Source organism: Microcebus murinus, chromosome 5 (assembly GCF_040939455.1).
Source record: "Microcebus murinus isolate Inina chromosome 5, M.murinus_Inina_mat1.0, whole genome shotgun sequence".
Classification (NCBI taxonomy): domain Eukaryota; kingdom Metazoa; phylum Chordata; class Mammalia; order Primates; family Cheirogaleidae; genus Microcebus; species Microcebus murinus.
In genome coordinates, this window is record NC_134108.1 from 66,406,715 (window position 1) to 66,418,583 (window position 11,869).

General features: G+C 42.0%; 1 pseudogene; it reads right to left on the reverse strand.

Annotated features, from left to right (window-relative positions):
* Positions 1–2,572: 2,572 nt before the first annotated feature.
* LOC142871014 (histone-lysine N-methyltransferase SETMAR-like) lies at positions 2,573–3,608 on the reverse strand (annotated as a pseudogene).
* Positions 3,609–11,869: the final 8,261 nt, after the last annotated feature.

Below are 11,869 nucleotides of genomic sequence, written 5' to 3' on the forward strand. Positions count from 1 at the left end.
AGGGGAGGTAGCAACCTTCTGCCTACTTTGAGAGCTCTTTCTTGGGGCCAAATGGACAAATGACCGTTCAATTGCAAACCATTATTATTCAGCAGCAGTTGGGGTTGCTCTGGGGGACAACAGAAAGTGCCTGTGTTTTGTATTCAGTCCTCAGAGAGCATGAAAGCTGCAGGGGCTCCACATCCACACCCCTCTTCCGCCCCAGCAGACCCCACAAAGGGCTCCCACCGTCTCAGCCGCTTGTGGCCTGGGTTGATCTCACAGCATTTCCACTTGTCACCACAACATCTGCCATGACGACGACCCTGGAGCCTGACAAGCATACCAAACTCCTTCAAGAAACTAGAGGACTTTTTGTGAAGTTGTATTTGAGCCTCAAAGCTGGCAGGTTTTAATTAAAGGCCAACTTGGAAGTGAATAAAAGTTTAAGCAATTTTACTATGATTCCAGCAGAGGGAGACAGGGCTGCACTTTCCTGTAGGAACTGCAATTTAATTAAAAGGTTTACATTTTGAAGAGCCTGCCTGTTTTCCTTTTTTTCTTCCCTCTCTCCCTCGCTCCTTTCCTTCCTTCTTTCCTTATCAGATGGTGGTAGTCATAATTTTAATGTCTCTTGGTGGAGAAAATACATGGCTAAAGGCCATTAAAAATGCAGCTATACTTCCAAAATAGGTTTGCAGTTTTAGATCAGAAGAGCTGCTAGAGCAGTCGGAGACGGCAAAGGCATGCTATGGATTCTCAGTCTCCGGGCAATGCTTTGCACCTGTGGTGGGTACCATTGGTGGCTGAGCCAGCGTCTCTTATAGGACCTCAAGGTTCGTTTGCTCACTGCACAGTAACAGACTAACATACTGAGACAGCAGGCGTTGCAGGAGAGAAATAGTATAATAATCGTTGAGCAGCCAAAGGAGGAGACAGGAAGAACCCCTCAAATTCGTCTCCGCAAAGAGTTCTGGGCTGAGATTTTTAGGGAATTTAGGGGGGCAGGGGGCTAGGGAATTGGCATAACTGATTGGCAGGATGAAATTATAGGGAGGTAGAAACTGCGTTTTTGTGCTGAGTCAGTTCCCCAGCAGGAGTCACGGGACTGGTTGGTGTCAGTGGGCCCACTGGAATGCAGGGTCTGGAAAATATCTTAGGAAACAGTCTTATGTTTCTTAACATTGGAGATATTATTATAGGGGTGATTAAGGGAAGTTATAGGACTTTGTGACGAAAGTCTATGTGCCTCGTAAGCAGTAAACGGCTATAAGGGAGGGGGCTGTGGGGCAAGAGCTAGTTAATTGCTGTGCTATTTCAAGACTTATGTCCTTATCAAAATCCCAGTAACTTGGTTTAATTAATTTTTATAAGTATGGTTTCACATCCGCCCTATTTTCCTCCTTCCTGATCAGATCAGTTTTGTTCAACATCTGCCGCATTCCCAGTCCAAAAGGGGATCCTTCTTAGTCTAGACCAATCAGAGCACGTTTTCCCCAGGTGAAGGTAACTTGTCCCAGGATGCACTTGTGATCCTACTCGGCTCAGTCAGACTGAAGGGAAGGGCTTGTCTTCCCTCTCTTTCCCATTGCATGTGAGTGAGGAAACTTTTTCCTATTGGCGGCCGTATGGCAACCATGAGTAAAATGGCCAGAGGAAAAAGAGAACATAAAAGATGGAGGGAAAGAAAGAACCTGGAATTTTTATGACACCACTGAATCAGTAAATAGAACAACCCTGTATCCTGGAATTCCTGTTTTGTGAGAGAATACATTTCTGTTTAAGCCAGTTTGAGTCAAACCTCTATTTTTTACAAATAAAATTGTCCTGACAAATACAGTACCTGTAAGGATTGGTGATTCCCTTCAGTTTCCCCAAGGCTATTTTTAATTGGTCAATTAATTTCTTTCTATTTTTGGTAGAGATGGGGTCTTGCTCTTGCTCAGGCTAGTTTCCAACTCTTGAGCTCAAATGATCCTCCCGCCTTGGCCTCCCAGAGTGCTAGGATTACAGAGACGTGAGCCACTGCGCCCAGCCAAAAAATAGATCTTTAATGCTGTTTTTCTTCTTTTTCTTTCTCAGGAATGAGGGTTTATACATATGTTTTTTCTTACTAACTCTTCATTGAAAGTTCATGTTTATAACCTCTAATTAACTTAAACTAGAGACCATATTTTAAAAACCACTCATGGCTCCTGGTAGAAAGAGCTAGCAAAAATAGGAAGTGGTGGTTACCTCACTGGAAGGAGATCAAAGTGCTCAACTTCCCAAGAAAGATTTTGATCAAATGTTTAATGGACTGCTCAGAAAATCACCAGATAATGGGTCTAAATATCTGTAAAACAGTTGTTGTTTGATCATAATTATGAGAAATAAGGAATCAAAAAGAAATGTGTACAAAGTAACTATGATAAAAAGGTGATACAGTGATACCATTTATACTGTTCTTAGAAAAAAAAGGGCTAATGTAATATATGTGGAACAGTAGCCAATTGTTTTAGGCAACAGATAATTAAATATTAGGTTGGTGCAAAAGTAATTGCAGTTTTGGACCATGGATTTGAAATCATTATAACTAGGCTCAAACATATCTTTATAAATCTAAATAGGAACCACTAAAATAAACACATTTTTGTCAATGAGAAATAAGTTTGTTTATACCTTTAGGGTAAAAATCCATGCTTCAGGATTCGACGAACTCATGCAAAGCACTTTCTGCATCCTGCTGGTTGTGGAAGCATTTTCCATGCAAAAAGTTGTCAAGATGCCTGAAGAAGTGGTAGTCTTTTGGCGAGAGGTAGGTGAATATGGTGGATGAGGCAAAACTTCATCACCCAATTCGTTTAACTTTTGAAGCATTGGTTGTGCAAAATGTTGTTGGGGATTGTCGTGGAGAATTGGATCCTTTCTGTTAACCAATGCTGGCTACAGGCATTGCAGTTTTCAGTGCATCTCATTGACTTGCTGAGTATACTCCTCAGATGCAATAGTTTCGCCGGGATTCAGAAAGCTGTAGTGAGTCAGAGCGGCAGCAGACCACCAAACAGTGACCATGACCTTTTTCTGGTGCAAGTTTGGCTTTGGGAAGTGCTTTGGAACTTCTTCTCGGTCCAAACACTGAGCTGCTTGTTGCCAGTTGTTGTATACAATGCCCTTTTTGTCACATGTCACTATTCGATTGAGGAATTGTTTATTATTGTTGCATACAAGAAGAGAAGACGAAAACAAGAGAAGTTCAAAACAACTTTTTTGATTTTCAGTCTGCTCATGAAGCACCCACTTATTGAGCCTTTCACCTTTCCAATTTGCTTCAAATGCCAAGTGACTGTAGAATGGTCGACATTGAGTTTTTTGGCAACTTCTCCTATAGTTGTAAGTGGATCAGCTTCAAAGATTGCTCCCAATTTGTCACTGTCAACTTCCGATGGCAGGCCATTGCGTTCCTCATCTTCAAGACTCTCGTCTCCTTTGCAAAACTTCTTGAACCACCACTGCGCCGTTCGCTCGTTAGCAGTTCCTGGGCCAAATGCGTTGTTGATGCTGCGAGTTGCCTCCACTGCTTTATGACCTATTTTGAACTTGAATAGGAAAATTGTTCAAATTTGCTTTTTCTTTAACATCATTTCCATAGTCTAAAATAAATGTAAAATAAATAGCAAGTCATAAGTCATTAGCAAAAAAAAATGAGAAATGCACATTAAAATGATGTATAACATAACCACTTTTATTTAAGAATGTATTCTAATATCAAACAGCAAATTTCAACAATGCTGAAACCACAGTTACTTTTGCACCAACCTAATACTAAAGTTATGTGGTACAGAGTAAGCGCCACTGATACATGACAAAGAGAGCTCATGATGAACCATTGTGGTCAAGAGAGGCTATTTCATATGAGATGAGCATCACATAATGATTTGGGCTTAGAAGGACATTCCAAGGTGAGAAAAATTGGAGTAATTAAGGTATTTTGTTTTTAACAGTTAAATAAATGCTAATCAGAAGTACTTTTTATTTCAAACCTTGTTATTAAAATGTTTCTTAAACTGTATTACTAGATGGACATCTGAAATTGTTTCCCGTATTTTGAAATATTTCAAAATTGAACTCAGAAAAAATTTAAATATATTTATACATTTATTTCCTTAGCAAATAAAAGTATTAGGCATTTGATGTATTCATTCATTCACTAAATATTTATTGAACACCTGCTGTAAGCCAGGTAGGGTTCTAAGTAAGGAGCAAATAGATATGTCTCATTGATTATTAAAATCTTAGGGAGGTATTTTTCAACAATAAACAAGTAGTTAGAAATGCTTTGAAGAAAAGAACAGATTGAAGTGGCAGCAAATAAGAGATATAGTATCTGGCTGGGTGCAGTGGATCATGCCTGTAATCCTAGCACTCTGGGAGGCTCAGGCCGGTGGATCGTTTGAGCTCAGGAGTTCGAAGCCAGCCTGAGCAAGAGCGAGACCCCGTCTCTACTAAAAATAGAAAGAAATTAATTGGCCAACTAAAAATATATGGAAAAAATTAGCCGGGCATGGTGGTGCATGCCTGTAGTCCCAGCTACTTGGGAGACTGAGGCGGTAGGATTGCTCAAGCCCAGGAGTTTGAGGTTGCTGGGAGCTAGGCTGATGCCACGGCACTCTAGCCCAGGCAGTGAGACTCTGTCTCAAAAAAAAAAGAGAGGCCGGGCGTGGTGGCTCACGCCTGTAATCCTAGCACTCTGGGAGGCCGAGGCGGGCGGATTGCTCAAGGTCAGGAGTTCAAAACCAACCTGAGCGAGACCCCGTCTCTACCATAAAAATAGAAAGAAATTAATTGGCCAACTAATATATATATATATATATATAAATCAGCCGGGCATGGTGGCTTGTGCCTGTAGTCCCAGCTACTCGGGAGGCTGAGGCAGGAGGATCACTTGAGCCCAGGAGTTTGAGGTTGCTGTGAGCTAGGCTGACGCCACGGCACTCACTCTAGCCTAGGCAAGAAAGCGAGACTCTGTCTCAAAAAAAAAAAAAAAAAAAAAAGAGAGAGAGAGAGAGAGAGAATCTGCTTAGATAGGGTGGCCAGGGAGTGCTTCTCTGAAAAGGCAATGCTTAGTTGAGACCAAAATGGTGGGCAGAGCCAGGCCTATAAAGTGGGGAACAGAGCTCCAGGCAGGCCCCCAGGGTAAGTTTGAGGTACCCAGGTATAGCCTCATATGTAGGATGTATGTATATGTATATAAAATGCTACATATTTTTATATATTAACTTAAAAATCAGAAGGTCTTCATAAATTTGAAAAGGAGGCTTTATTTCTTATAATGGATTACAGTTGTTATAATAAATAAATGAAGGCCTACAGGCTGGGAAGAGGACCTCCCACCTAAACTGGAGGCAGGCGCTCTGAGGGAGAGAAGGGTAGAACGGGAATTTATGCTGAAGGGGTTGGCTAAGCATACATATTCAACAGGTTGTAGGAGGAGCTATGAATACTCCTGAAAGGGGGTCATACACATGTGTAATATGCAAACATGCATGTTACATGTATCCCTTGTTCACCTTGTGGTGGAGCCTTAACGTTTAACTGCATTGCTATGAGGCTCTGTATGTCAAAAGGTGAAGCAGGGACACAAAGGCACCCAAGTGCACAACCTCTTCACGCTGGCCAGAACCAGTCTATAGTCAGTGGTCTCTTATCAGGAGAAAGTTACTGAAACCAGTCTCTTGGCCAATCAAAGCTGTAGCTATGGCTTATGGAGCAGGGAGGTCAGTTGGTCAGTGTCTGGTGGTGGATGAGGTATAATCGTTTTAATACTGCTTATCTCAAGTCCAATGCTTGGTTAGCTGCTAGAGAAAAACATTGTGGCGGTTAGAATATAGTTTATAGTTTCTTCAAGTGTAAGGGTGCATGATTTAATCCTTGCCTGGCATGGCCATAGGTCCTATTTATAATTTGGTATTTTATTGCCAAAGAGAGTTTGTTCTGTCCGTCTTAGGATCTCTATTTTGATATTAATGCTGGTCAGTTGTGTCCAAACCACAAAAGGGAGAGGGTGTAACAAACTATGTCTGACCTGTCCTGTCATGGCTGGGAATGCAGTTTTTAAGGTTTCTTTGGGGTCCCTTTGGCCAAGAGGGGGTCTGTTCAGTTGGTTGGGGGGTCTAGAATTTTATTTTTAGTTCTCTTTTTTTTTTTGAGACAGAGTGTCGCTTTTGTTGCCCAGGCTAGAGTGAGTGCCTTGGCATCAGCTTAGCTTACAGCAACCTCAAACTCCTGGGCTCAAGCAATCCTGCTGCCTCAGCCTCCCGAGTAGCTGGGACTACAGGCATGTGCCACCATGCCTGGCTAATGTTTTCTATATATATTAGTTGGCCAATTAATTCTTTCTAATTTTAGTAGAGTCGGGGTCCCACTCTTGCTAAGGCTGGTTTTGAACTCCTGACCTCGAGCAATCCACCCAACTCGGCCTCCCAGAGTGCTAGGATTACAGGCGTGAGCTACTGCGCCCGGCCTTTAGTTCTCAATATGGCATACATCCTACTTCATTTATTTATTTACTTCAAGGAATTGGCTTATGTGTTTGTGGGGGCTGGCAAGTCTAAAATTTGCAGGGCAGGCAAGTAAGATGGAATTCTTAGGCTGATGCTGTAGTTTTGAGGCAGAATTTCTTCTTCCGGGAAACCTCAGTTTTGCTCTTAAGGCCTTTCAACTGATTGAATGAGGCCCACCCACATTATCAAGGTAATTTCCTTTACTGAAAGTCAATTGATTATTGATGTTAACCACACGTACAAAATATGTTCACAGCAAGACCTAGATTAGTGTTTGATTACATAACTGGGTACTAGGACCTAGCCAAGTTGACACATTAAACTAACCATAGCAGTTGGAAACCATCACATCAAGCACAGTGTGTGGAGCGTAGTGAGATGAGGCAAGGAAGGCAGATAAACTTGGGAAGATGGGCAGAGGTCGTGAGGCCAAGATAGAGTTTAGCTTTTAGTCAAAGTTTATTGGGAAACCACAGGAGCGTATCAGTAGGAAGTGGAGGGTTCTTTGTTCACCTTATTGACAACCTATTTTTCATTCTGTTCAGAGAGACAATCAGTGGGATCCAAATTAAAAAATAAACCCCTGTGGCTGATCTCTGGAGAATAAAACAGGGAGTGTATTAGAGTCTAGTCAAGAGGCAGAAAGCACACCAGTAATTTGAACAGGGAACACCTGACGTGAGGAGTTGCTAACTAGGTACAAGGTGGTTAACTATTAAAAGGCACAGAAAAGGACCCTAAGGGTATCGAGGTAGCAAGTGCAGAGAGTACCCCTAGGGCTGAGGGAAGAACAAGGAAGGTACTTAGAGGAGGTCCTGCAGGTCTGTGGTCCATACTCTGGTGAGAAGATGTGGCTCCTATAGGAACCAGCTGCCCACCATGGGAACAAGGGAAGAAGAAACTTGTTAGGGGCTGCTTGCTGGAACCATGAGGACCTCGGCTGCTTTGAGGAACACCACAGGGACCAGCTGCACATTGTGCCCTTGCTACCACTTAAAAAAATTAAAACAGGTAGAAGAAAATTCTCTTCTCCCTCTTCTAGGCTAGCAGACTCTGTCCCGCACCCTCTACTGGCAGAACCTAGCATCTTGTTGGCTGGCATGGAGAAACATGGTTTAAGAGTTGGCTGTATAGATGCTAAAGAAAAAAATTTTCCTTTTTTTTTAATTAAAAAAAAAAAAGAGTTAGCTGTACTATTACAATGTAGGACAGAGAAAGGTGGCTTTCTTTTTGGCATGAGTGCCAATAAGTTGATAACTGGCACTGGAGTCAAGTATAGACTCGGGGTGAAATGGTCAGGAAGCTATTGCAGGTCAAGGGAAGAGTGGATGGGTCCTGGTGGTGGCAGTGCAGCTGGAGAAGTGAACTCATTCAAGTTGTCTATTGGAGGTAGGTACTAAAAAAGTTTTTAAGTTTGCCTCCTTAATTATTCTTTAGAAGAGAATATTGAAAATAAGAAAATGCTATGGTATGACTCAGGCTATTAACATTCCACAAATAATTCCAAGCATGAAGTCTTGGTAACAGTATTATTAATTGATTTATTTGTGTAGTGAAAGAAATCAAGAGAATCTAAATAAATGGAGAGATATTCCATTTTCATGGATGGGAAGACTCGATATTACTAAGATGTCTGTTCTTCCCAACTTGATCTATAGATTCAATGCAATCCCAATCAAAATGCCAGTGAGTTATTTTATGAATATTGACAAACTGATTCTAAAGTTTATATAGAAAGTCAAAAGACCCAGAATAGTCACTACAATATTGAAGGAGAGAACAAAGTTGGAGGACTGACATTACCTAACTTCAAGAATTACTATAATGCAACAGTAATCAGGACAGTGTAGTACTGGCAAAAGAGTGGACAATAAATCAATGGAACATAATAGAAATTCTAGAAATAGACCCACACAAATATATTCAACTTCTCTTTGACAAAGGAACAAAGGCAATTCAATGGAGAAAAGATCGTTTTTTTCAACAAATTGTTCTGGAAAAACTGGACTTACATGTGTAAAAAAAAAAGAATCTAGACACAGACATTTATCAGTTATTCATACAGAAAATATTTATTGATTTCTACCAAGTGTCAGACATCAAGTTTGTCATATGCTTATGATGAAAAAAAATATGTATGGATAAAATTAAAGCTCTGCTATCAAAAGGTCATAGTCTAATGGTCTGTTGCTCCTTGGCCCTGCAGTTGTGGCTGGAGCAGTTTTTGGAACACTGGGCTGGGTGTGTTTAGACTAATTCAGCTAATTGAGGCTTCTTGTTAATCTAGATTTCCCATCAATCATGAAAATTTCAATATAGTTTGTGAACAGCCTCCAAATAGCCTACTGTCACCACCATATTAAATAACTTGAGTTAAGTAATTTACAGTGCTCCCTGTCAGTGTGACACCAACACCAGCTGGTTTATGGCATTGGTAACTCAGCAGGGAAACCGTGACAGGGAAATGACAAAAAGAGCACATTACAGATGGGCATCAAAAGAGCTAGAGATCAAGGAATCTGACCTGAATTAAAATAGCAGATGCAGAACGGGGGTGGTTGCTTTGGAAGCACACTGGAAATATCACAGCCTTCCCGACATGACTGATAATGCTTTGTCTCTTCTTTGTTTTATTTGGATGTTCTGACTGATCTGAGTCTTTAACTCCAGGTATGAAGAGCGCTAAGCAAAAAGGAGCTCAGCAATGTGGGTTTACAGGAAGGGGAGTTGGGATTCAAGTTACGACCACCTGATTTTGGGATAGGAAGAACAATTAGTTCAGCAGACTGCTGATTGTACCTCCAAATTTACTCTCTTTTTCCCCCCATAGTGACAGAATTTTAGCAATGCGTAAGGGTTTTCTGGACTCCTCACAGGAGTGGCCACGAGGCCAAGTTCCTGCCAATACAATAGGAATAGAAGTGATGAGTGCAGCTCCTGTGTCACTTGCTTAAATGGCAATTGCTTGCCTTTCCTTTCTTCTGTTTGCCTCATCTCACGGCCCGGGCTGTGGCCACGCTGGTGACCCAGCTTTAACCACGCACACACACATAAAGACCACGTCCTCAGAGAGGGCAGCAAGATGGAAGGAACTTTATCCTGGAGCAGACGTCCCCACCAGCCTGGACCACTCTCTGCTAAACTGTTCCATGAGAAAGAAACAATATTCTTCCTTATTTCTTGACCTTTGAATGGTTTGATTCCAGCAGCAGTTTAAATTATTAGCCAGGAAATACAGTGAGTAAATAAGCAGCTGCATCAGGAACTGAAAAATGACTCTGTGGTCATTGTTTTATCAAATTCCTTGCCTTTGCTCTTTAATTTGCCCCTAATTCCCTACTTGGCAAGGCCCAGTCCAATGCTAAGAGATCATGTTTGGGCACTGAGCTCAGAGCCAGGAACAAAACTGATGTGAGCGTACAGTCTTCCCTGGGTATCCAAAGGGTTTTGTTTCCAGGATGCCCTTCGGTACCAAAATCCCGGACGCTCAAGTCCCTTGTATCAAAAGGTGTAGTATTTGCATGTAGCCTACACCCCTCCCCATACTTTAAACCATCTCTAGATTACTTGGAATATCTAATAAAATGTAACTGCTATATAAATAGTTCTTATAATATATTGTTTTATTGGATTTGTGTTATGTTTTAATTGTAGTATTACTATATTTTTTATTGGTTGTTTTTCCTGAACATTTTTGATCTGAGGTTGGCTGAATACATGAATGCAGAACCTACAGGCGTGGAGGGCCACTGTAGCTAGAAGCTGTGCTAGAGGGAGCAAGTTGAAAACAGTTGATGAGCGCCTGGGGCCATTGTCTGGGAGTAGCCGTGGTGTGGTGTCTGAAGTTCGCCCCATCAGTGAGGGAGGGCCTTGTGCATGGTATTGGGCTACTCTGAGGGCCAGAAGCAAGGGGACACTTGAAGGCCATGAGAAAGTAAGCCAGAGTCAACTACTGCCTGGTCCTTCCTACACTGAATGAATTACTACCCTGGAGACCTGCACTGGTGTAGGGAAGGCTGTGATGGGTGAGGAATAGAAACGGGAGTGAGAAGAGTCTCACTCTGTCGCCCTGGGTAGAATGTGGTGGTATCATTGTAGCTCACAGCAACCTCAAACTCTTGGGCTCAAGTGATCCTCCTCCTTCAGCCTCCTGAGTAGCTGGTACTACAGGTGACACCTTGACGATCAGCTAATTTCAGCTAATTTTTCTATCTGGGGGAGGAGGCGGTGTCTTGCTCTTGCTCAGGCTGGTCTCAAACTCTCGAACTCAAGCGATCCTCCTGCCTTGGTCTCCCAGAGTGCTAGGATTAGAGGCCTGAGCCATGGCGACTGGCCCTGTGTAATTAATTCTGTTCAATTGGACCTTGGGTTAGCAGTTTTGTGCAACTGTCTGCTTTTCAACTATAGAATTCCGGGACTCCTGACGCAGTCCACCAGCACGACACAGGAAGTTATGAAAGCCATGTTAGCTCTGCTTTGAAGAGTTGGTACTTGGGAGTACCTAGTGCAGTCTCTTCCACAAGGCTCTGAGACTGTCCTTTGATGAAGACGCAAACTCTGGCCTGTGGATTATAGCAGAGTATTAGAGCAAGCATCAAAGAAAAAGAAAAGCTATCTGTAGATAGTTATCACAGGCTTGAAGGCTATAGTTAATGTATTACTGATATTTTTCATATGTGAAAAGTCCAATGAGATTCATTATAAGAGTAATGCAATTAACAAGGAAATTTAGTTTTTGTGCAAAACAAAGATAGAAAAGCCTCTTTTTCACTTGCCCTCCCAATCTCAACCGTACAGACAGCCCGCCCAGGTACGGAGCCCTGAGGTTTCACAGGTTCGGCCACAGGAAGAAGTGGGGGCAGGGAGCTGTCCAAATCCAGCCCTCAGCTAGAGCAAATAATAATGGCTGGAAGCTTAAAATAGATCCAGGGAGGCGCTCATTAATGTGAACATACGTAACACTTCAGCACCTCCGGTCTTTTTCATTTTGGAAATTGCTTTGGTCCATTTTTATTTCCCTCTATTCAATGGACCAGAAAATAGACCTTTATCAAGATATTTACCACATTTTATGATGAACTAATTTGGACTGGCCAAAATATTGTTGCACAGGGACACAAGAATTCAACCTCAGTTCAGAAAATCCCTGACATGTGACGTAGGAGGATTTATAGGTTTAGTGGAAATTGCTTTCTCCTGCTTTCCAGATTACATACTGGGGGTTGATTTTTTTTGCATGAGTAAACAGCCGTCTAATAATGAACAGACCAATAATGTCTTAAGAGAGAAAAAGAACATCTTTTTCCTTTTTGCTGTTTCTTGAAAGAACTGTTTGGATTTGGGAACCC